At 41.7% G+C, this 21,669-nt stretch overlaps 1 long non-coding RNA gene across 1 annotated transcript; it reads left to right on the forward strand.

Annotated features, from left to right (window-relative positions):
- The first annotated feature begins 2,760 nt into the window (after positions 1-2,760).
- LOC307045763 lies at positions 2,761-21,448 on the forward strand. Its single transcript, XR_013809985.1, has 5 exons — positions 2,761-3,326; positions 19,618-19,704; positions 19,794-19,952; positions 20,032-20,122; positions 20,700-21,448. It is a non-coding gene; the product is annotated as an uncharacterized lncRNA (long non-coding RNA).
- The last annotated feature ends 221 nt before the right edge of the window (positions 21,449-21,669 follow it).

Genomic DNA, 21,669 nt, shown 5'->3' on the forward strand with positions numbered 1-21,669 from the left:
TACAAGTCCGCTCTCCGGTGGTTTGTTGATACATGTCGTCTTCTTCTGTTTGCTTTAATCGAGGCTACGTAGTTATGCAGCGCCCCCATCGGCAGTAAATGGAAGTACTACAAAGAACCTCGTTTAGTGCAAATATTTCACAAGTTTTGTTTACACAGCTCGAAAAATATTACCGAGGTCCGGACCTCGGTGACCTCAATGGTAGATACGGCCATGCACATCAGTACACTTCATCTTTCACTTCAACGCTTTAATATTACACACACACATTAATATCCTCATAACATATGTTGTTCATCCTAACTTCCTCATGTTTTAGACATGAGGAAGTTCTCAAAAAGAATAAATCACTAATGATCTATAGAGCAATATTTCTTCCCTTGTGCCCAGTTTAGCCATCTCAACAACATGGCTCTTGCATTGGTTTGTTGGTCCACTGCTTTGGTTATTTTCACAGAATTGATGGTGACCAGAGGATTTAGCCAAAAGCTTTTCATGACGCCCTTAGTTTTCCTGCAGCGCCACCATGAGGCAAACATTTGTCATTTTCGGGGAAATGTCTGGTTTGCCATGGAATTTGTTACACATAATACACATTTGTTCATGTCCCCCTCAAGATGAAAATAATTACTTTGGTAATCCCTTATTTTTTCCTCCCTTCACTTTGGTTTGCAAGCAAATACCTGGAAAACTGACAAAATTCCCAGCAGCCTCAGCTGTAGTTTTACACGTATTTAGAGCTAATATGCAAGTTGTTATTTTTTGCTAACATGCTAATCTTGCATGGTACCCATGGTAAACATTAAACCTGCTCAACATCAGCATTTTACTATAATCATTTTGATGTTGGAATATGCAAACATTAGTACTGAGCTTATGAAAGTACAGACTTACAAAACTTCTAGCATGGCTTTACCATTTGTAAGTATGTCTGCATATGTACTTATTTAAGAATAAGTACATAAAGCATTTAAATCAACCTGCATCAAAATATAACTTTTTGAAAAGTGTCTTAAGATGCTTGCTTGTTGATGCCAAGCTAATTGTGTTGATTAGTTCTGTATTTGTTTATATGTTTGTTGAGTTATAGGACGAATGTGCAGCTTTAATTAGTGAACAGGAAAACATCAAACTTCTGTCATCAGACTGTTTTCTGTTTTAAAAGTATGGATTCAAGTTCTACATTAACAGCTAAAAAAATAACAATTGTAAAAGCTGCTTTACACACTATAACATGATGTGCTATCATGTGTCACTAAAGGCTGCCGAGGGCTGGTTTTCATTCTGAACAGCTGATTTAAATGACTATAGTTTTTTCTCTGCCCTTCTCTAATCAGTGAAATCAGCTGATAAGGTGTTATTACGTGTTAGGCTGCAGGGCAACCTCCATGGCACATGACTCCCTTTAACAAAAATGTCCTTTCTAACAGGCAGAGGCAGACAGGAAAAGATTGAATTGACAGCGGATAAAATTACTAAGGGACTTTAATTAATGGTTATGTTGTAATTAAACGACAACATGATCACACACACATTCCAAGGAAATATCTAACTTATTTATATTTATATTTGAAAGCCTGATTGCCTTCAGTAAGAATTCATGTGCAGTACCCGGCACCCTTAACCCCCCCTCTCCTGTGCTCTGAATGTGGGTGTCCCACCGGGAATTCAAGAAGCACATGAAGCCACTCAATACTCCCTGTTTAAAGGGATTCATTGCAGACTAATTGGGATAACATGGCTGGAAATGTTGACCTTGGTATTTCTAAAGAAGGTTTCAATTAACTTGTAATAAGGCCAGGCCCTCGATGGTTCCTCCAAAAGGGGAAGACTAGGCGAAACATGCCCCAGTTGATGGTTGGCTTTTTCTTAACTTTGATGAATCACTCTCAGAATAAGCAAGCAGGACTGGCTAAAATAATTAGAAGGGAAAACACCCTGCTCTTGCCCGCAGTAGCATTTAGAACATAGATTGGGTTACAGGAAGATATGTCGAATTGTCTTCTGTTCCCCTATTAAATACAGATAAAATACAGTTTTGTGCTTGCATCAAACAAAGTCAGCATAATTATAAGATATGTTTGGTCTGTTTCTAATAATGACGTGGCCCTCACAATCTGCCATACATTTTTTTAAACGAAAGCTCCCTTTAACCACATGTTAAACTGGCTCTGACTTACACATGTTACTTTGAGGAAGTTTATCATTCAGCATTATATTGTGTACAGACACTTAGATCTCGTAGCTCTGATCCAGCAGGCCTACAAATGGGCTGCCAGAGTTTTTGATTTGGTACAGGAACTGAAACTAGCCACCTGATGAGAGACAGTGGAGTTCAGGCTTAAGATGTGCCTCTCCTGCCGCTGAATCAGCACGTCTATTATATGCATCTGGTCATCTGGAGCCACCAGCTGACCTGCAATGAATTATCGTTCATTCTCAAAGCAATAATGGAGCGCATTGCTGTGGGCTGCTCCGCTGACAGGAAGACACGAGCACGACGGGATGAGGAGATGGACTCTGCAGATTGAAAGCAAAACTCAATGAATTTCCACTCCCTTTCATGTTGATGCGGTATCACCAGGTTCAGAGTGTTGTGTGTTTGGCTTAGTTTTCTTCTTCTCCTCCTCCTCAACTTCCTCCCTAATTCTTCTTTCCTGCTATTTCGAATGATCATGAGTCCAAAGAATGTATTTGTGCAAGTGTTTAACACGCTGGTCTTTGAAGCACAGTCCAAGTGGCTGCTTGGTCTGTGCTTTGTTGTTCTAAATGCTAGCTGTATTAAATCACCTCCCAGTCCCCAGCCTGTGTTCCTCATATTCTCCAAAAATGCATACATTCGAATGGAGAATAGGACTAGGCTTATTTACACAGGATTTGATGCCATTCTAATATCACTGCGACACTCTAAGTACTGATTTTTGTTTCTTTTGGAGCAGTTTGCATCTGCAAATATCTTCAGTGAGTGATAAGAAATGTAGAGCTTCTTTTTCACTTCCAACAACTACTTCTTATACCCTGTTAAACCAAAGCTTAACAAATGTTTCCAAGCAGAAGATGATAGAAAATACTGTAGATGATTATGCTATTTTTCCATTTTTGTATTGGTACTTTTACTTCAATAAATAATCAAAGCATAACTCCAACCACTGCATGAACCAGACCAATACCTCCTTTTAACAGCACAATTAACTTTGCATTAATTGAAAGCACAGTGGCTTTGGTTTGCTTTTTCATTTCCTACATTTGCATTTCATTCTTTTTACAGACCGTCTAGTAAAAGACTGGAATGATGGAAGGACTACGGAGGACATGCAGTAAAGTGGGTAAAGAAAACACACCTTTCTTTTACAGCAGGGCATAAACAGTAGTTTATGGTTGCAATTGTACTGTCATATTGCATAAGCAGGGCCCTTTTGGGAAATAGGTTAAGCTCTGACTGAGCTATGCTCTTATGAAATTGATATCATACTCCTACACTTAAAGGTCCCATGTCATGGCCATTTCTACTGATCATAATTCCATTATTGAGGTATACTAAAATAGATTTATATTGTGCAATTTTCCAAACTCACATTGGTTTCTCACACAGCATCTCTGTATAGTATGTGTATTCACTGGTATTCACTCTCTGTCCTAAATGGCTTGTTGGAGCTCCTGCCCCCCCCTCCCTGTGAGCCCAGTGTGCTCTGATTGTACGGGACGTTGCGAGGCTCGCTGCTCAGTGAGCTGGCTTATGGCGCATTTCCACTACAGCGCGGAGCTCGCTTTAAGCGTGCCGAGCCGTGCGGGGCCCGTTTTTGGTTGCGTTTCCACTTAGCGTAATACCGGCTAGCGGGTACTATTTCACAGTTTTTCTGGCCCCATAAAATCAAGGTTCTTTCTGGGCCAACAACCAAGCTGAGTCGGGCTGAGTATGCTAAACTAGAGAGAGAATCGCTGGCTAGGGGGCTACAACTACAACAAGATGTACATATTTGACCGTGGTTTAATAATAATAATAATAGCTTTGATTTATATAGCGCCTTTCATGGGACCCAAGGTCGCTTTACAAGGAAGAACAGGGCAAAACAAACATAAAAAAACAAAAGGCAATCAGACAACCAGTCAGACGGACAGAAACAACAAATAGATTAGGGGCCAAAGGCCTTGGTGAACAGATGGGTCTTGAGGGCCCTTTTGAAGGCGTCAAGCGTGGGGATGTTGCAGATCTCCGCAGGGAGAGCGTTCCAGAGGGTGGGGGCTGCCACGCTGAAGGCTCTGTCCCCGAAGGTTCGCAGTTTGGTGTGCGGGGGGTGGTAAGCAGGCCAGAGTCTGAAGACCGCTGGTTCCGGGGTGGGGCATGTGGGTGAAGGATGTCCGATAGGTACTGGGGGGCATGGGCATGGAGGGACTTGTAGGTAAGGAGGAGGACTTTGTAGGTGATGCGGGACTTGACCGGCAACCAGTGGAGGTGGATGAGGGTGGGAGTGATGTGCTGCCACGGCTTTGTATGTGTGAGTACCCTAGCAGCACAGTTTTGGACATACTGGAGCCTGTCCAGGGTTTTGTTGGGAACCCCAAACAGGAGACCATTGCAGTAGTCCAAGCTGGAGGTGACAAACGCATGGACTAGGGTTTCGGCAACCGACTCCGAGAGTGACGGTCGGAGTCTTGCAATGTTCCTTAGATGGAAAAAGGCCAATTTGGTCACAGACTTGACGTGGGAGTGGAAGGAGAGGGTGGAGTCGAGGATGACATCCAGGTTGCGGGCTTCAGGAGATGGGGAGATGGAGCAGCCGTCAACCTCGAGGATGAAGCCACCAACCTTCTGGAGCAGCGCCTTGGGTGCCACAACAATGAGCTCTGTTTGCCTGCTGTTTAGTTTGAGATAGTTGCATGACATCCATGCTTTGATGTCATGCAGGCAGTTGATGAGAGACTGAGGGGGGAGCTGGGAGGATGGAGTGGTGCTGAGATACAGTTGGGTATCATCAGCGTAACAGTGGAAATTGAGTCCATGATGTCGGATGATCTGGCCGAGGGGGAGCATGTAAATAATGTAAATGAACAGGAGGGGGCCAAGCACAGAGCCCTGGGGTACACCGTGGTGGACTGGGGCCGGGGGTGAATTTGAGCCGTTGATGGAGACAAACTGTTTCCTGTTATGGAGGTAGGATGTGAACCAAGACAGCGCTGTGCCAGTGATACCTAGGAGGTCTGAGAGGCGGGTGAGGAGGATGTTGTGAGAGATGGTGTCAAACGCTGCAGAGAGGTCCAGGAGGATGAGGATGCTGAGGCGGCCAGAGTCAGCAGCAATGAGGAGATCGTTGGTGATCTTGATGAGCGCGGTCTCAGTGCTGTGTTGCTGTCTGAAGCCGGATTGGAAGGGCTCATAGAGCCATGGTTGGACATGTATAGATGGAGTTGGCCAGCGACCACTCTTTCTAGAGTTTTGATCAGGAAAGGAAGGTTGGAGATCAGCCGGTGGTTCTGGAGGTCGTCGGGGTCCAGGCCAGGTGTTTTTTAGTATTGGGGTGACTGAAGCCATTTTGAAGCTGGTGGGGACTATACCAGGAGCCAGAGAAGCGTTGATGATGACCACCATATAGGGACAGAGGTTGGGTAGGCAGTCCTTGACCAGGGCTGTGGGCATGGGGTCCAGTTTCCTTGGAGAGCCTCTCCAGCTGGCGACCAGAGGCCTTCAAGCGGCGGAGTTTGGTGGTGAACCAGGGGGAAGGGCGGGTGAAGGAAACAGTCCGGTTTTTGATGGGGGCGAGAAAGTTGAGACTGAGGGATAGGGCAGTGTTGTAGTGGGCTACCAGGCCGTCCACGGTGGAGTCGGAGGGAGCCGAGGCCATGTGGGTAGCTATCAGGTCGGATAGGGCCTGTGAACTCACAGTCTTGATGTTCCTAAACATAATGGTGCGTTTTGGATGCTGCCTGGGCAGGGAGACCGGAACAGTGAAGAGGATGGCGTGGTGGTCAGATACAGCCAATTCGAGGCGCTGTAGGTCGGGGGACGGAGAGCCGGCAGAGCATACCAGGTCCAGCGTGTGGCCTTTGGTGTGGGTTGGGCCCTGGACATGTTGCTTGATGCTGAAGCAGTCCAGAAGTGAGAGGAATTCAGCAGTGAATGTGCAATTACTGGAGTCCACGTGAATGTTAAAATCACTGAGCAGGAGAGTTGATGGAGACATGGAGCAGAGAGAGGTGAGTAACTCAGACAGCTCAGACAGGAAGGTAGTGGAAGCTTTAGGTGGGCGGTAGATGAGGGCAACCTGGAGCGGAGCAGACCCAGCCAGTTTGAAGACAACACACTCAAATGAGGTGGTAGTAGGTACTGGGAGTTCTTTAACCAGGATGCCAGCTCGGTGGATAACAACCAATCCACCGCCACGACCCAGGGAGCGGGGCTTCTGGACGTACAGATAGCCTGGGGGTGTGGCTTGATTGAGTGTCACAAAGTCCTGCTGATTTTGCCATGTCTCTGTTAAGCATAGGATGTCAATGCTTCTGTCAGTGATAATGTCGTGGATGAGTAGTGCTTTGTTGTTGAGGGAGCGGGTATTCAGCAGCATAAATGTAACATGGTTATTCATAGATGCTGGGGGGAACAAGGAGGGAGAAACCAGCACACTAGTCAGCTAGGGGTGTTGAAAATAATCGTGTCTACGATGCATTGCGATGCGGACCTGGACGATTCGGTATCGTTGCAGTGACGGAAGATCATCGATTATAGCGTAGTAACGTTGCTTCCTGATTTTCCGGCCACGGCTTTACTATAACGTTTTTTTCTCTGTCACTTTAATATCAAATCGGTCGGTGACGCAGAGATCAGGGAACAGACGTGACAGCGGCACAGCGGCACAGCAACACCAAACGCGGAGCAGTCTGTTTTATCCACCAACACAAGAACACCAGTCCAGAACCAAAAGCAGAAGGACCCGCTCTGAATCACTCCGTGTCGCTGCGGCAGTATGAATGTCCTCTCTAGCAATTTTCCGACGATATATACGTGTGTAAAGTTTGTGAAGGCAGGAGGAAAAAAGCTTCCGCGCTCACCGTCTCCTCTCCGTTCCTCCAAACCCTGCCACCTCCCTGAAAATAATGAGTGACAGGCTGATAGTAACCTGATAGAAACTTTATTATTCACTTAATCACTGAGATATAATGAAGCTAACTTAATCTCATACATTCATGGGATTTATGTAACAGTAAGACAGAGAATGTAAGTGTGCACCCACATGCAGTATTTTTGTTTGTATATGCTATTGTAAATACTCCTGTTGTCTGCTGTGTTCAGACTCAAGTCCTGTGTGTGATGCCACATTCAGGACATTCAGTGTCCTTTTTTTAACAGAAGACTGTTGCTAGAAGCTGCAGCTAGACTGCAGAAGCATTATTTTATTTTTTTTGAGGATGGAACAACTTCACACACAGATATAGGGAGGCTAGACCTATACAATTAATTTATTTTGGTTTATAAATTAATGTCAAGACATTTATGTTATTAATTTCTGAAGCACTTTCTAAATAATAAAAAGAGAGTTCATTATGTATTTACTGCATGTATGCATTGATGCAAAATAAGCCATGTGCAGTAATATAGAAAATTGAGAATGCAACGCATTGGTATGAATCGTGATGCATCGTGATGCATCGGGATATTGAATTGAATCGAATCGTTGACAGGATAATCGTAATCGAATCGCATCGTGAGACCAGTGAAGATGCACAGCCCTACTGTCAGCACAGGCCAGGGACAAGGGTAGATAGAGCGAACGGAAGGTTTGGTCGGTTGACGTCGTTTGTTGTGATGACGACATCGCCGTGCGACAGACCGTCTGTCAAAAACAACTGCGGGGATAGGAGTTTCGGAGTAGAAAAACTTGCATCTGGATTCCCGGTGTATGTAGCGGGGACGACGCAGAAGCCCGAGGGATTTGATAACTCTGAGGCAGTCGGGGATAATGTGGCAGAAAAGGTTACAAAGTTCCAGCGGGGATTATTGAAGGAGCATCATAAGAAGAGCGGCGAGCCATCTAGCAGCTAGCACCATTAGCCTTGCAGAAACCGTACCTCGAACCTCAGCAGTGGCAGGGTCGGCGTCATGGGGTGTCAATCGCGGGCCATTCCCCTCCTAATGAGTCACTGTGCCCCCCGAACGCAGGGTGGGCAAGCCTTGCCACTTTGCCGTTTTTTTTTTATAAATCATAAGTGAAAACGTTTCCACTAAAAAAAATTTGTGTGAAATACATCAGAAATAAATAATAAAAATATAAAACACAGCCTGAGGTGTGCTCACTGCTGCTCTCTGATTGGTTTGTTGCTTGACCAGTGACCCCCGACCTTTGTTTTGTTAGCATTACGTGGCTGTGTGTTTAGATGAAAGCCCAGTGGCGATCTGTTCATCTGTTACACTGATTATACAGTAAAGCCATCGAAAATAGTATGATATACAGTACAGTACAAGTAGCCTACTTCTGGGTCTCTGTGTTTTATTTAAGCTCGGCTCTGTGGTGTGTGTGGCACGAGCGCATTTTGTGAGTGCGCGAGCGGTAACGTGGAATGTTGTTGTTTGCATCTGGTTAGCTAGCTATGCTAACGGATATAAAGAGCTGTTTCTACACCAAGGTGGAGGAGAGTCCTCTCCTGTCAGACTGATAGGCCCCTATAACGTCAGCTCAGTGAGGTAAGGACTCTCTCAGTGTTTAGATAGTTCACTTTAGTGTAGGTTAACTTATCTCAGTAGGTCTCAAACGGTTTGGTCAACATTTATGTAAACAAGTATTTGCGAGGAATACCTTCACATACATGCCAACCTTTCCAAATCCAAAAGAGGCAGGTTTGCGCGCTGCAAATGTGCATGCCCAAATTAGGTAATCAGAAGAAATGGAACCCCAGTAATTAAATGTATAAACCATGTATTTAACCCTCCGGTATCACTGTGGACGTTTTTGTCCATATGGGTCATTTTTCACTTTTCATTTTGCAATAACTTTGGTTGTGTTGGTGCATATGGCCTGATTTTTTGTAACAAGGCTATTTTCTCAATCTATTTTGAAATTCCAATTTTTCAATACCAAAAATGTAATCATTTTCAGGATTTTAACATTTTAAATGCCATTTTGAAAACATGAAACCGCTGTTTTTTTCCATGATGAAAACAGAGAAAATGAGTTATTTTCCAAAACATACATATCTGGTGACTGGTTCTTTTTTTCTTATAATAGTCTTGGATATGTCAAAGATTAGCAGCAAAATTGATTTTTTTGCATTATAAGTTTTTGCACAAAATCAGAAAACTGCTCTAAAACAGATTAATATTTTTTAAAACTTTTTGGGGTTAAATCTTTCAATCAACTTCAGTCCTGATCAAAAATACCAAATGTTAAATTATGTTCAGGATTTTAACCCTTGAACTGCCAGTTTGAAAACATGAATTTGCATTTTCTATGAAAAACATGCACAAAAAGGCAGTTATTTTCCATATAATAAATGTTAGGGGGGTTGGCTTTTTTTTTTATCACAGTCTTGGATATTTCAAAGATTAGCAGCAAAATTGATTTTTTTGCATTATTGGTTTTTGTACAAAATGAGATTGAACAAAAAAGTTACATATTAGTCATTCGGGACAAAAATGTCCACTTACAAAAACTGCTCTAAAATGACAACAGATTAATATATTTTAAAACTTTTTGGGGTTAAATCTTTCAATCAACTTCAGTCCTGATCAAAAATACCAAATGTTAAATTATGTTCAGGATTTGAACCCTTGAACTGCCAGTTTGAAAACATGAATTTGCGTTTTCTATGAAAAACATGCACAAAAAGGCAGTTATTTTCCATATAATGAATGTTGGGGGGGTCGGCTTTTTTTATTTTTATCACAGTCTTGGATATGTCAAAGATTATCAACAACATTAATTTTGGTGGATTATTAGTTTTTGCACAGAATCAGATTAAACAAAAAACTCACACATTAGCCACTCGTGTCCCATCCACTCCCATTATAACCACATCTTTTGATCTCTCCGCCATACCGGTGTAAAATCATGCATTTTGTAATGTCAGGGTTTTATATTGGAGGAAAATAGTTCAATTTGTCCTTTTTACTGTATATCACCAGATGTGACATTTTACCATTGAATTACATGCTTGTCATTTCTTGGTTTCTTTGCCTGTTGTATAATGGGGCCCTGACAGCCATTGGAATACATGTATGGAACTAATATGATGTAGCTGTGTTGGTATGGATGTGGAAGAGTGGTATCGGCTGAGAAATGTGTGTGTTTGTGTGTGTGTTTGTGTGTGTGTGCATGTCTGGATGTAAAGTGTGTGTGTACAGAGACAACAATATAAAAACAAAACGCCATGAGAGCACACTTAGTCCTGTCTCATTCTCACACACAATCACTCACACACACACAAGGTATAAGGAGGTTTAATATGTAAGAGTGTGTATGAGTTTGGGAATGAGGGAGCAAGAGAAAAAGAGAGAGAGAAAGAAAGAAAGATATGAGGCGAAAACTGCGACTTGCTGTAAACCAAATCTACTGTCTCTGTTCACACACACTGTACATCCAGCAAGCACACACACACAAACACACACATTTCTCAGCTGATACCACTCTTCCACATCCATACCAATACACCTACATCATATTAGTTGCATACATGTATTCCAATGGCTCTCAAGGTCCCATTATACAACAGGCAAAGAAACCAAGAAATGACAAGCATGTAATTCAATGGTAAAATGTCCTATCCGGTCATATACAGTAAAAAGGACAAATTGAACTATTTTCCTCCAATATAAAACCCTGACATTACAAAATGCATGATTTTATACCGGTATGGCGGAGAGATCAAAAGATGTGGTTATAATGTGAGTGGATGGGACACGAGTGTGCTAATGTGTGAGATTTTTTGTTTAATCTGATTCTGTGCAAAAAATAATAATCCACCAAAATCAATGTTGTTGCTAATCTTTGACATATCCAAGAAAAAAAAAAGCCGACCCCCCCAACATTCATTATATGGAAAATAACTGCCTTTTTGTGCATGTTTTTCATAGAAAACGCAAATTCATGTTTTCAAACTGGCAGTTAAAGGATTAAAATCCTGAACATAAGTTAACATTTGGTATTTTTGATCAGGACTGAAGTTGATTGAAAGATTTAACCCCAAAAAGTTTTAAAAAATATTAATCTGTTGTCATTTTAGAGCAGTTTTTGGAAGTGGACATTTTTGTCCCGAATGAATAATGTGTGAGTTTTTTGATCAATCTGATTTTGTGCAAAAACTAATAATCAACCAAAACCAATGTTGTTGCTAATCTTTGACATATACAACACTGTTATAAAAAAAAAAAAGCCGACCCCCCCAACATTTATTATATGGAAAATAACTGCCTTTTTGTGCATGTTTTTCATAGAAAACGCAAATTCATGTTTTCAAACTGGCAGTTCAAGGGTTAAAATTGTGAACATAATTTATCATTTGGTATTTTTGATCAGGACTGAAGTTGATTGAAAGATTTAACCCCAAAAAGTTTTTAAAAATATTAAGGCCTGAACTCGATTAAAAAAATTAATCTAATTAATTAGAGGCTTTGTAATTAATTAATCAAAATTAATCGCATTTTTAATCACATATAAATATTTGACCTGAGAACAGTGAGAAGCAATTTTTTTCACATGGATTTTACTATACCATTGAATAATGACTGAATACATAAGCTTAAGCAACAAAACATTGTTTATTTTTTTCAAGGTGGTACTTAACCAAGACCAACAGAAAAGTGCAATTTTTGCCATAAAGTGTAGCAATAGCATATTTAGGAATATAGTACATTTCAGAGATTCAGGTAGCCTATAGGTAGGTAGACCTTCTGTAAACCATAACACTTTGTTTTTTAAGTAAAACACAATACTTTCAAGTACATTCAGAACATTGGAAACCCTGACAATTAGAAAACATCTCTCTGATGCTTCAGAGGCCATAACAGACTTTGTTGATTTACCAACAGTTGATTTAAAAAATCTAATCAATTTCAGTCCAACTCTCTCAATAACCTTGGCCAAAACAATACACAGTTCAACATAAAGTGCCAGTTGCACCAACAATGTAATACATAGTTCAACATAAAGTGTACCATTTAAAATAAAATAAAAATGTGCCAGTGATTGACCTCAATCCCTCCTATTCTTCCAATATCCTGATGAAAAATAAAATCTCTCTGTTGCATAGGCCACTGTTTGATCAACGCGAATTGGGTGTGGGTCCTTGTACTCCGAGTCGGGCTAACGTCCACGCTAGCTTCCACGCTAGTTGCTATATGTTTTGCATTGAGGTGATACTTGAGGCTTGATGTGCTGCTGTGATATGCGAATTCCTTTTTGCATAATTTGCAAACAACCGTGCTCTTATTGACGCTTCCATCCGTCCGTTTTTTAAAACAAAATGTCCCATCCACGGGGCCAACCAAAGCGGTCTCATCAGCTTCTTCGTTCATGTTTGACTATTGTTCACTGTGGTTTGTTGTTGTCTGAAGTAATGAACGTTAGTTGGTGCTCCAGTATAATCGGTACCCCTGAATCTCATCCAGTGAGAAAGGTTCCGCGGTGCAAAAATAAGTGTGATTAAAATGCGTTAATTTTCTTAACGCGTTAATTTTTGTGTAATTAATTCATCTTAATTAACGCGTTAAAGTCCCGGCCCTAAAAAATATTAATCTGTTGTCATTTCAGAGCAGTTTTTGGAAGTGGACATTTTTGTCCCGAATGACTAATATGTAACTTTTTTGTGCAATCTGATTTTGTGCAAAAACTAATAATGCAAAAAAATCAATTTTGCTGCTAATCTTTGACATATCCAAGACTGTTATATATATAAAAAAAAGAGCCAGTCACCAGATATGTATACTTTGGAAAATAACTAATTTTCTCTGTTTTCATCATGAAAAAAAACAGCGGTTTCATGTTTTCAAAATGGCATTTAAAGGGTTAAAATCCTGAAAATGATTACATTTTTGGTATTTTCTATTAGGGCGGAAGCTGCTTTAAAGATTGAACACAAAAAAATTGTGAAAAAAAAAACCTTTTAATATAATGTTTTTATCAAAGTATTTTGCAGTGGACATTTTTGTCTCGAATGACTAATTTGCGTAGTCGAATCAAATGATACCGGAGGGTTAACATATATTGCATAATTGTATGCTGTTTGGTAAACAATGACATCAACGACATGTTTGGTCTGTAAAATGCCCGAAAAGTAAAAGAATGGGAGATAAATATCCCAAAGTCTCCACATTTTATTATATGTTTAATGTGTTTCTGTTCCTCTTTCAGTTGAGACAGTGTAGATCAGGGGTCGGCAACCCCTGGCACGCGTGCCAGCATTGGCACGCGGCACCGTAACCAGTGGCACACTAGGAATAAGTGGAATAAGTGTGCAAAATATTTAAATTTTATTTTCGGATCCTGAACGAGACCGCCGCCAGAGCGCGTCTCCCTGTTACCTGCAGAAGGAAGCCATGCACGCAACGCAGCCCCGCTCTCTTTACTCCAGGTGACTTTCTGCCGCTTTCCTCCGTGGTGCAGTGCTGATCGTTTCAACGGGGAGGAAAGCACTTCACAAATTGCAGTACCCATAAGGAGCTGTACAAATGCCGCAGTTTTTGCGTGGCTGTGTATTTAGTTGAAAGCCCAGTGGCGATCTGCTCATCTCTCATCGAAATAATATGCTACAAAGGGGGCGGACTGGCCATCTGTGTGTTGAACTTTCCTGTTGGCTCCCAGACCGTAGTCGAGGCGGGCAGAAGCAACAAGCTTCAGGTTCAATAACCTACTTTAGCTTAAATGACTGGAGCGAGGTGAGCTCTTCTTGGGAGGCCGTTGCATTTATTTAGCTGTTCTTCTGTTTCACAAAATACATCACAGACCTCTGTTTTTCTGCTTTCCCGTTTCCCTTCCAGAAACATACACACGCTCGCTCACTGTCGCTCTACCATCCACAAACACATGCACAAGCCACACCCCTCTCTCTCTATCTCTCTCTCTCATCTCACTCTGCATGACCCGACGCGACCCTAATATCATAACATGTGTGCTCTGGAGAATCACAGAACGGACGATCGTCCTTATTATTATGCCGTTTAAACCAATTACTTACATTTGTTTGTTAAATTCGGCATCGTGTATGTTGCGACACTGCTTCCCCGCAGCAAGGCTCCCCCGCCCTCCTGCTGATAGTTGACGAGCGTTAAGCTCCTCAACCCCCCCCCCCCCCCCCCCCCCGTTGATAGTTGGCACGCTGATAACCATTTTTTTTGTAAATGGCACTTCATATCAAAAAGGTTGCCGACCCCTGGTGTAGATGAAGGATGTCTCAGGATGTAGAACTCTTGTGTGAACATTGGATAAAGCCAGGTTCATAATCTTGTTTCATGTTGTTGACATATTAGTCAAAGGTTTGCACAGAGCGAAATATCTTTGTGTTGTGCCATAAATCAGAAAATACTGCATTAAAAAAGTTATTTCCTGCATTTTTCTACTGATAAAGTGTGATATAGATAATGTAGGCCTACAGGCTTTCAGATTGCTGTAGTTCACTAAATAGAGACATTAAAGACATGTTTGGTGTTGAAAATGTCAGAAAAAGTGAAAGCATGGGAGATAAATATCCCCAAATCTCAAAATTGTATTATATTTTGTGTGTGTTTGTGGTCCTCTTTCAGTTGAGACACTGTAGGTGAAGGATGCTTCAGGAAAAGACCAAACACTGGATGTCTTTTCAGTCGCCAACATGTGTTTTCGAGACACTTATATTAACGGGGAAACCCTGCAGGACTCAAATGCCTCGTCTCTGTTCTCATTTGGGAGTGATTACCCATCAGCCCCGGGGGTAACGCTGCCCTTCCTCTGCAAGTTGATTCTCTTTCAGAAACACAGAGGACTGTTTGTATGATGGGATCACAGACACGCTGCAAACGGTGTCCGCCAAAAGTCGAGTCCAGTGTCTATGTAGTGTCATTTTTATTTGTCATAGTTTGGGAAGATTGAAAATCGGTAGGGAAAGTCAGCTAAGTTGGTAGGTGGTAGAAACATGTCAAAAGCGGAAGACTACCGCCCAAATCGGTAGGGTTGGTAGGTATGCCTTTCTATGATCATTATAGTTTTCAAAGAATAAGAGAATAAATGAAAAACGGGTATGAAATACTATAGGACAGTAACACAAGAATACAGTTTAAAAGGGAAGTGATTAGTAAAATATCCATAAAGAAAAAGTCAATCTGTGTACAGTTCTGTGTCATATGGATGCTGAGAGTTGTAGGCTATCCATAGATCTCTTCATTTTGCTCTCAAAGTGCACCAGATTGATGCATTTAACTTCGATATTTTAAAAATAATCTTCCCGGGGGAGCATGTCCCCAGACCCTCCTAGAGGAGGTTAGGTCCACCCCCTACCTAAAACATGTTCACATGGATAGGATACTAAATACATTTGCACACTTTTTGTATGGTGGCCTATGTCCATATGTTTCTGTTTTGGTGGTTGTGCCACAACCGTGCATGTATGCACAAGTCATAGGTGCGCTATACAATAGCACTACACCCCTGCAATGTGTGTGAAAGACAATAGACTTTACAGCATGTTTTTTGAAGTTGCGTTGGTGTTTGTGTGTTGGTTGTTGACGGCAGTGTGTGCCCCCCCTTGGTAAACTATTGCCCCCCCATTCGATTTGTTCGAGAGCCGACCCTGAGCAGCAGTGATGGAAAACAGCCCAGGGATGGCAGGACTGAGGGAGGGTTCGTGGAAAGTCCTGGGAGTGTGGCAGAGAGGAGCCCAGTCGGAGAATTCCGGAACGGGGACTACGCGGGGGACTACGCGGGGGACTACGCGGGGGTGACGCAGCAGAGCCCGAAGGTGAGCTCGTTCTGCTAATGGCAGGACGGCAGAGGCTAGGAGCTAAACAGCAGCCAAACATAATCGGCTGAGCAACGGAGATGGCAGAAACACAAAACCAGAGCAGAACAATCTTTTCGCTGTGTCTGGGAATTAAATAGATTGACGGCAGGGAGTGGTGGATACGAGAAGTAAGCGTCGGCATGAAGAGCGGCAAAAAACGAAAAACACGACAGCGTCCCCTCACGTACGTGTATATGAGGAGCGGTGAGCTTGAGTGCTAACAGCTAACGGCTGTGTTGTTTTTCTGGGGTTCTCATTGAAGATGACGTCACGGCTCCGCCTACACTGCGTTACTATAGTTACTACTCCAGTTCCTAAACTGTAATGGCAATGCGCCATAAAGTGAGCCAGTCCGAACGAGGCCTAGCGAGGCCTAGCCATACCGAGCGAGGCCGAGCGAGGCCGTGTAGTGGAAATGCGCCATTACTGGTGTGGTTTCCAGGTCGGCGATACAGCGATACAGCGATACAGCGATACAGCGCGAAACTCATCCTGAGTAGGGCTGCACGATTTTGGGAAAAAATCTAATAGCAATTTTTCGGACAAATATTGCGATTGCGATTCGATTTGCGATATTTGTCTTTAAGCGACGCAACGGAAGTTTATTGTAAAATGCGGCCATATCTCCGGCTAGGAAAGTCGCATCAACATGCTCCCGTCCAGGGCCGGCTCTAGAACATTTGCAGCCCTAGATGAAATTTGAGCTGGGGCCCCAGCCAGAGAATCATACAATAGAAAATATAAAGATCAATAGAGTATCCAAGGAACACACAATGGAATGGGGGATGGACGTCACATCCTGTAGGGGGGTCCGGGGTTATGCCCCCCGGGAAGAATGTTTTGAACATTTTAAAGTAAAATGCTTCAATCTGGTGCACTTTGAGCAGAATTACTACTAGATCTAGGGGGTACAACTCTAAACATTCATATGAAAAAGATCGGTTTACATTTCATTAATCAAATAAGTATGTGAACATAACCAATAACCTACCATAGCCAATAACAAATAAATGTAACTTATTTTATTTTTTTTGTTCTTTCATATCTTATTTGACCTATTAACATTTATTTATTCGTGTATATTTTTTAATCTCTCCAGTTTAAAACAATATGTTTGGTTTACTGTCCTATAGCATACATTGAAATGAGTTCAAACCTGTTTATCCCAATAATTATAAAGGAGTGCTTTGGAAATATTTGTTTACATAAATTGTGATCAAACCGTTTGAGACCCACTGAGATAACTTAGACTAAAGTGAACTATCTAAACACTCAGAGTCCTTTACCTCACTGAGCTGTAGTTATCAGCCTCTCAATCTGACTGGAGAGGACTCTCCCTCCACATTGTTGTAGAAACATCTACTTCTTATATCCGTTAGAGCAGCTAGCACCAGATTCTAATAACAACAGCGCCGGTACCGGTGCGCCGTTCTCTTTCTCCCTCGCTCGCTTCCACGCTCACTCGCACATTGGCTGTGAGCTGCGGGCGCCAGATAAGCCAACATCCCCCTTTCTCATCACTTACAGCGCCCATCGTACAGGGCAAATGAAAAGTGTAACCGGGGTGAAAAGGGTGTTACATTTACTTAATTATGAATATTGTTACATCAAGGCTGAAAATTAGGATTGAGCGCCAACGGTCAAAGGTGTTTTTCTACCAGCGCAGCGCCTCCACAGATCTGGCGCCCTAGGCGAACATCTATAACGCCAGTGCTACGGGCCGGCCCTGCTCCCGTCTCTAGCACCCCGCAGCCCGAGCTACGAGTGAAAGAACTAAACTTACGTGAAACTTCACTGTAAAAAAGGATTTTGGAGGGTAGTATATATTATCCAAGCAAATCATTTAAATTGTACTCAAGGTATATAAGTGAGCATTGTCAGTAGCCTATATATGAATGGGTAAATTATACCTACACTACCTAATTTCTGACAGTACCAACTGAAACACAAACAATCTGGGTAAAATCTACTTGAAGACATTAGGCCCACACTGCCCCTTTGCGCACGCGTCTGCGGTGATTCTTGGCTGCAGGCCAGAGGAACGGTTCTCTTTCGCGCCTCCCTCCTCCTGGTGTGTGGAAATGTTGGAAGGTAAGATATTACTGTCTATCATGTCCTACATTTAAATGTTCACGTTTTTTGAGGTTCATCACATGACTTGTCTGCTTGCTTCACTGTTAGAAAAGGAATTTAAGTTTGTTCTCATCTATTACTCACTGGAAGTCGGTCACTGATGCTAGGTAGCTGTAGCTAACATAGGAGCTAAGAGTAAAGCACTATGCTGTTCAGCTCCATATTGTTAATAATTGTTATTACAGCAATAATGTGCATGTTGACGGCAGTAGCGTGGCGTGAGGGGAAGCCAATAATACGTCCTTTCTTTTGGGTCGGCGGTGTGGTGGTCAATGTAATAACGTAACCAGATGAGTGATTACAGCTCCCGGTATCATTTTAGACACATTTGTATCATACAGATGCAGGACTTACACACGCCTGTTATCTAATCGATGCACTCTCCAGCCGAAACTCTAATAAGCATAAACAGAGAGTGCAATCTACTGTTTCACCATAACATCTAGAGGGGCGCTGTTTCACTCTTTGTAAAATACTCAATGAGAATGGGGGAGAGACGGGCCGGCAGAATAATTACCGAAACTAAACGAAGTGTTTTTATTTATTTATTAAAATTATAACTACAATCCGAAAAAACAGGGGAAGCCTGGCTTCCCTTGGCCTCCAGGAGAAAATGCCACTGGCTGACGGCATGCCGTCTGAAATGAGTTAAGCGTCACGGCGACAGTTGCATGTTAATGTAAGCTAACCAGCCAAGTTGTGTTTCACGTTAACATCGTGCATGCTTAGCAGAGAAGGCTATTGTTTGCTAGCTAAGTACTAACAAGAACAGCGCGCGGAAGGCGGCATTCGTTTAATTCGTTGGTCGTCCTCTATATAAGGTGTGTTTGTCCAATGTTATTTTCCACACAGTATCCAATGGACATGCATACGTGATGCACACTGCAAAAATCAGTAGCCGTTTATTAAATAGCATGTCAGTTCAAGTAATATGACGAACTCTGACCCGGTTGAGTAGTATTGAGTACAGTAACGGTTTGCGGGGGACACATTCAAATAATGCACAATGCTAACTAAGTTGAAGCTAGCTTGAAGCATCTCTCTTCGTCTGTCTAACGTCGGCCGTCAGTTTCCTCGTGGGTCTGTCCGGGTAATATATACTATATATATATATTGTTGTGTTCGGTCGCTCTGTGCTTAACAATGGTGAGAGTGAAATATAGTTTGTCCCGTTTGATGAATGGGACACGGTGTTGTTAAACTCCAGCCCCGTCGCGCGTGAACAAGGAGTATTCATATGAGCGTGCATGAAACGATAAATACTGAGACAACTATCTCGCGACTATCTCTTAGTGAAAAATAACCATCGTATATTCAGCCAAGCCACAGTAATAAGGATTTATGATTAATAGGACTGGATAGATTACCACGGAGCAGAGCCAAAGCTCATTGGTATATATTTTAGGATTGTTCTACATATAAATGTTGAATTGTGTTATTTCGTTGGTAATGTTCAGTGTAAGAAATATGAATATAAGTGTAACATCCTCAGAGACAGCACCTAAGTCCTATACATTTTAAATCCTGCAGTGGAGTAGTGGAGTGGAGGTGGTGACCCTCAGCCCACGTGTCGGTGTCTTCAAGGAGAGATGGCCTGGTTTATTCAATGAGGCTCAAGTGAGAACGTTACGTTTATTTTTTTCCGTATAAACTCACTGTTGTCAGAGTTGAGAGTAATGAGTGTTGTCCCCTATGCTTTTTTTTAGGTCAAGGAGGAGTTCCGACACATAACAACTCTTTCACTGTAAGAGACTTTGATGCTGAAACTGGATGGGTACACTAACACCACGTCGCTCCAGCTGATGCGTGCCAAAGGAGGAGATGCTGGCTCCAGGATGCGCCCTCTTATGAGCACAATTGATGAGGTACATTTATTTAAATGTTTCATTCAAGAATATGAAAATGCAGAAATAAGTCTTCTCACTAAAATGCATTTCCTCACAGGCCCAGAGTATTGGAAAAAAGGGATGCAGTGGCCAGGTGCCTGATTGAAGACCTTGGGGAACGCCAAGAAGACCTTTTTCAAGACAGCCAGGTATGTCATTAAAGACTGATCTCTTCAAGATTTTAACGGAGTTATTTCGGAGGTTGCTCTGATACCATTGTTTAATTTCTGTGATTAACCACTCTTACACCTACTGTAACAAATAAATATGCAATTTATTGCTGTAAATCTGTAAACATCTTATTGTTTTTATAAATGGTTTAGCATTCACAGGAAAATGATTTAGGGATAATTTACTGATATGCTTAGCTTCTTAATATATAAAACTACCTAAAAACAAAAACCTTATTTTGGTGTTAAAGTGAAATAAGATAAATAAAATCATGCACTGAAAAGTTATGTTTATGGGAAAGAATCAATATAATGTCATTGATTAGATCGATGGGGCAATTTGACTGGGCCTGACATTTTTTATATAAGTTAGAAATCTTTTTTTGTTTTTAATCGCTGCCACATATTTTTTCAAATCATTTAAAAAAAGTCAATCCCTGGTTTTATTGATTAGGCTTAATAGCTAGACAACAAAGCCTATATTGTATAATAGCTTCTTGTTAATATGCCTGATTTAAAGTGAATATGCTTTTCTTTCTTTCTTTTCAACATGGAGGACGAGCATGACAATGTCGTGGACCAAACTATGAAGGTGCTTGTGATCCATGATGCCAGGGACAGGGGACCAGCAGATGTGTCCATTGTCATAGAGGGAGACAGAGTTTTGAATTTGTGCGGAAACCAAAGAAAGGCATGTGCATTGTTGATGGGATTCATCTACGCCCTCAACCTGGAATACCCCAACAAGCTCAAATACACATTTGAGGTATTCTAAAAACTGTTTTTGGAGCTTGATGGAGCCAAGCTGCTCAAATAGGTCCAGAGCCTCAAATAAACAATTTGTTCTGAAGTGGTAGTGGATGTTGACTTGTTTTAGTGCCGAGTGACACAAACACAAAATAATGTGATGTGGAGAAACCTTTTTCTGTTAAAAGTGGACTGTTTACATGGCACTTAAAGGTTTTAATTGTTGAGTAAATTGCACTTGGAAGATTATGTTAAACATTTTCACAATTTCCATGCACGTTACTGTTAAAACAATGTGATATGACTATTTTGAAGATTCTGCTCAGTGTTAACAATTGAAATGCACTTAACTGTTTAAATAATCTCAATGTATGACCATATTGAACTTACAGTATACATTTTTTATCATTTAGTCAATAATACAAAAACATGATCAATAAAATCTTGTGTGTGGCAATATATTGTTTACTGGTAACCTTACTAATAAAGTAATATTAATGTGTAATATGGATCAATTATTAAAGTCCATGAAATGTCCAAAATAAACGTTATTCTTTGTTAATAAATCGCTTCATCACTTTCCACTGTTTCATTTGACATATCAACATCAATGATTCTTTCCATAAATACCCCCCAAATAACATGAAATGTGTGCCACATTCCCGTGTTATTCCGCTCCGGTAGCGAAAAGCTTGCCAGCCATTAACCCAGCTGTGTGACGTCACACGTGGCAAACACCAGCCTCGTCTGGATTGTTTGTTTTGTATCCTTCCGCTATT

This window comes from Notothenia rossii, assembly GCF_949606895.1.
Source record: "Notothenia rossii genome assembly, chromosome: 7".
NCBI classification, from domain to species: Eukaryota; Metazoa; Chordata; class Actinopteri; order Perciformes; family Nototheniidae; genus Notothenia; species Notothenia rossii.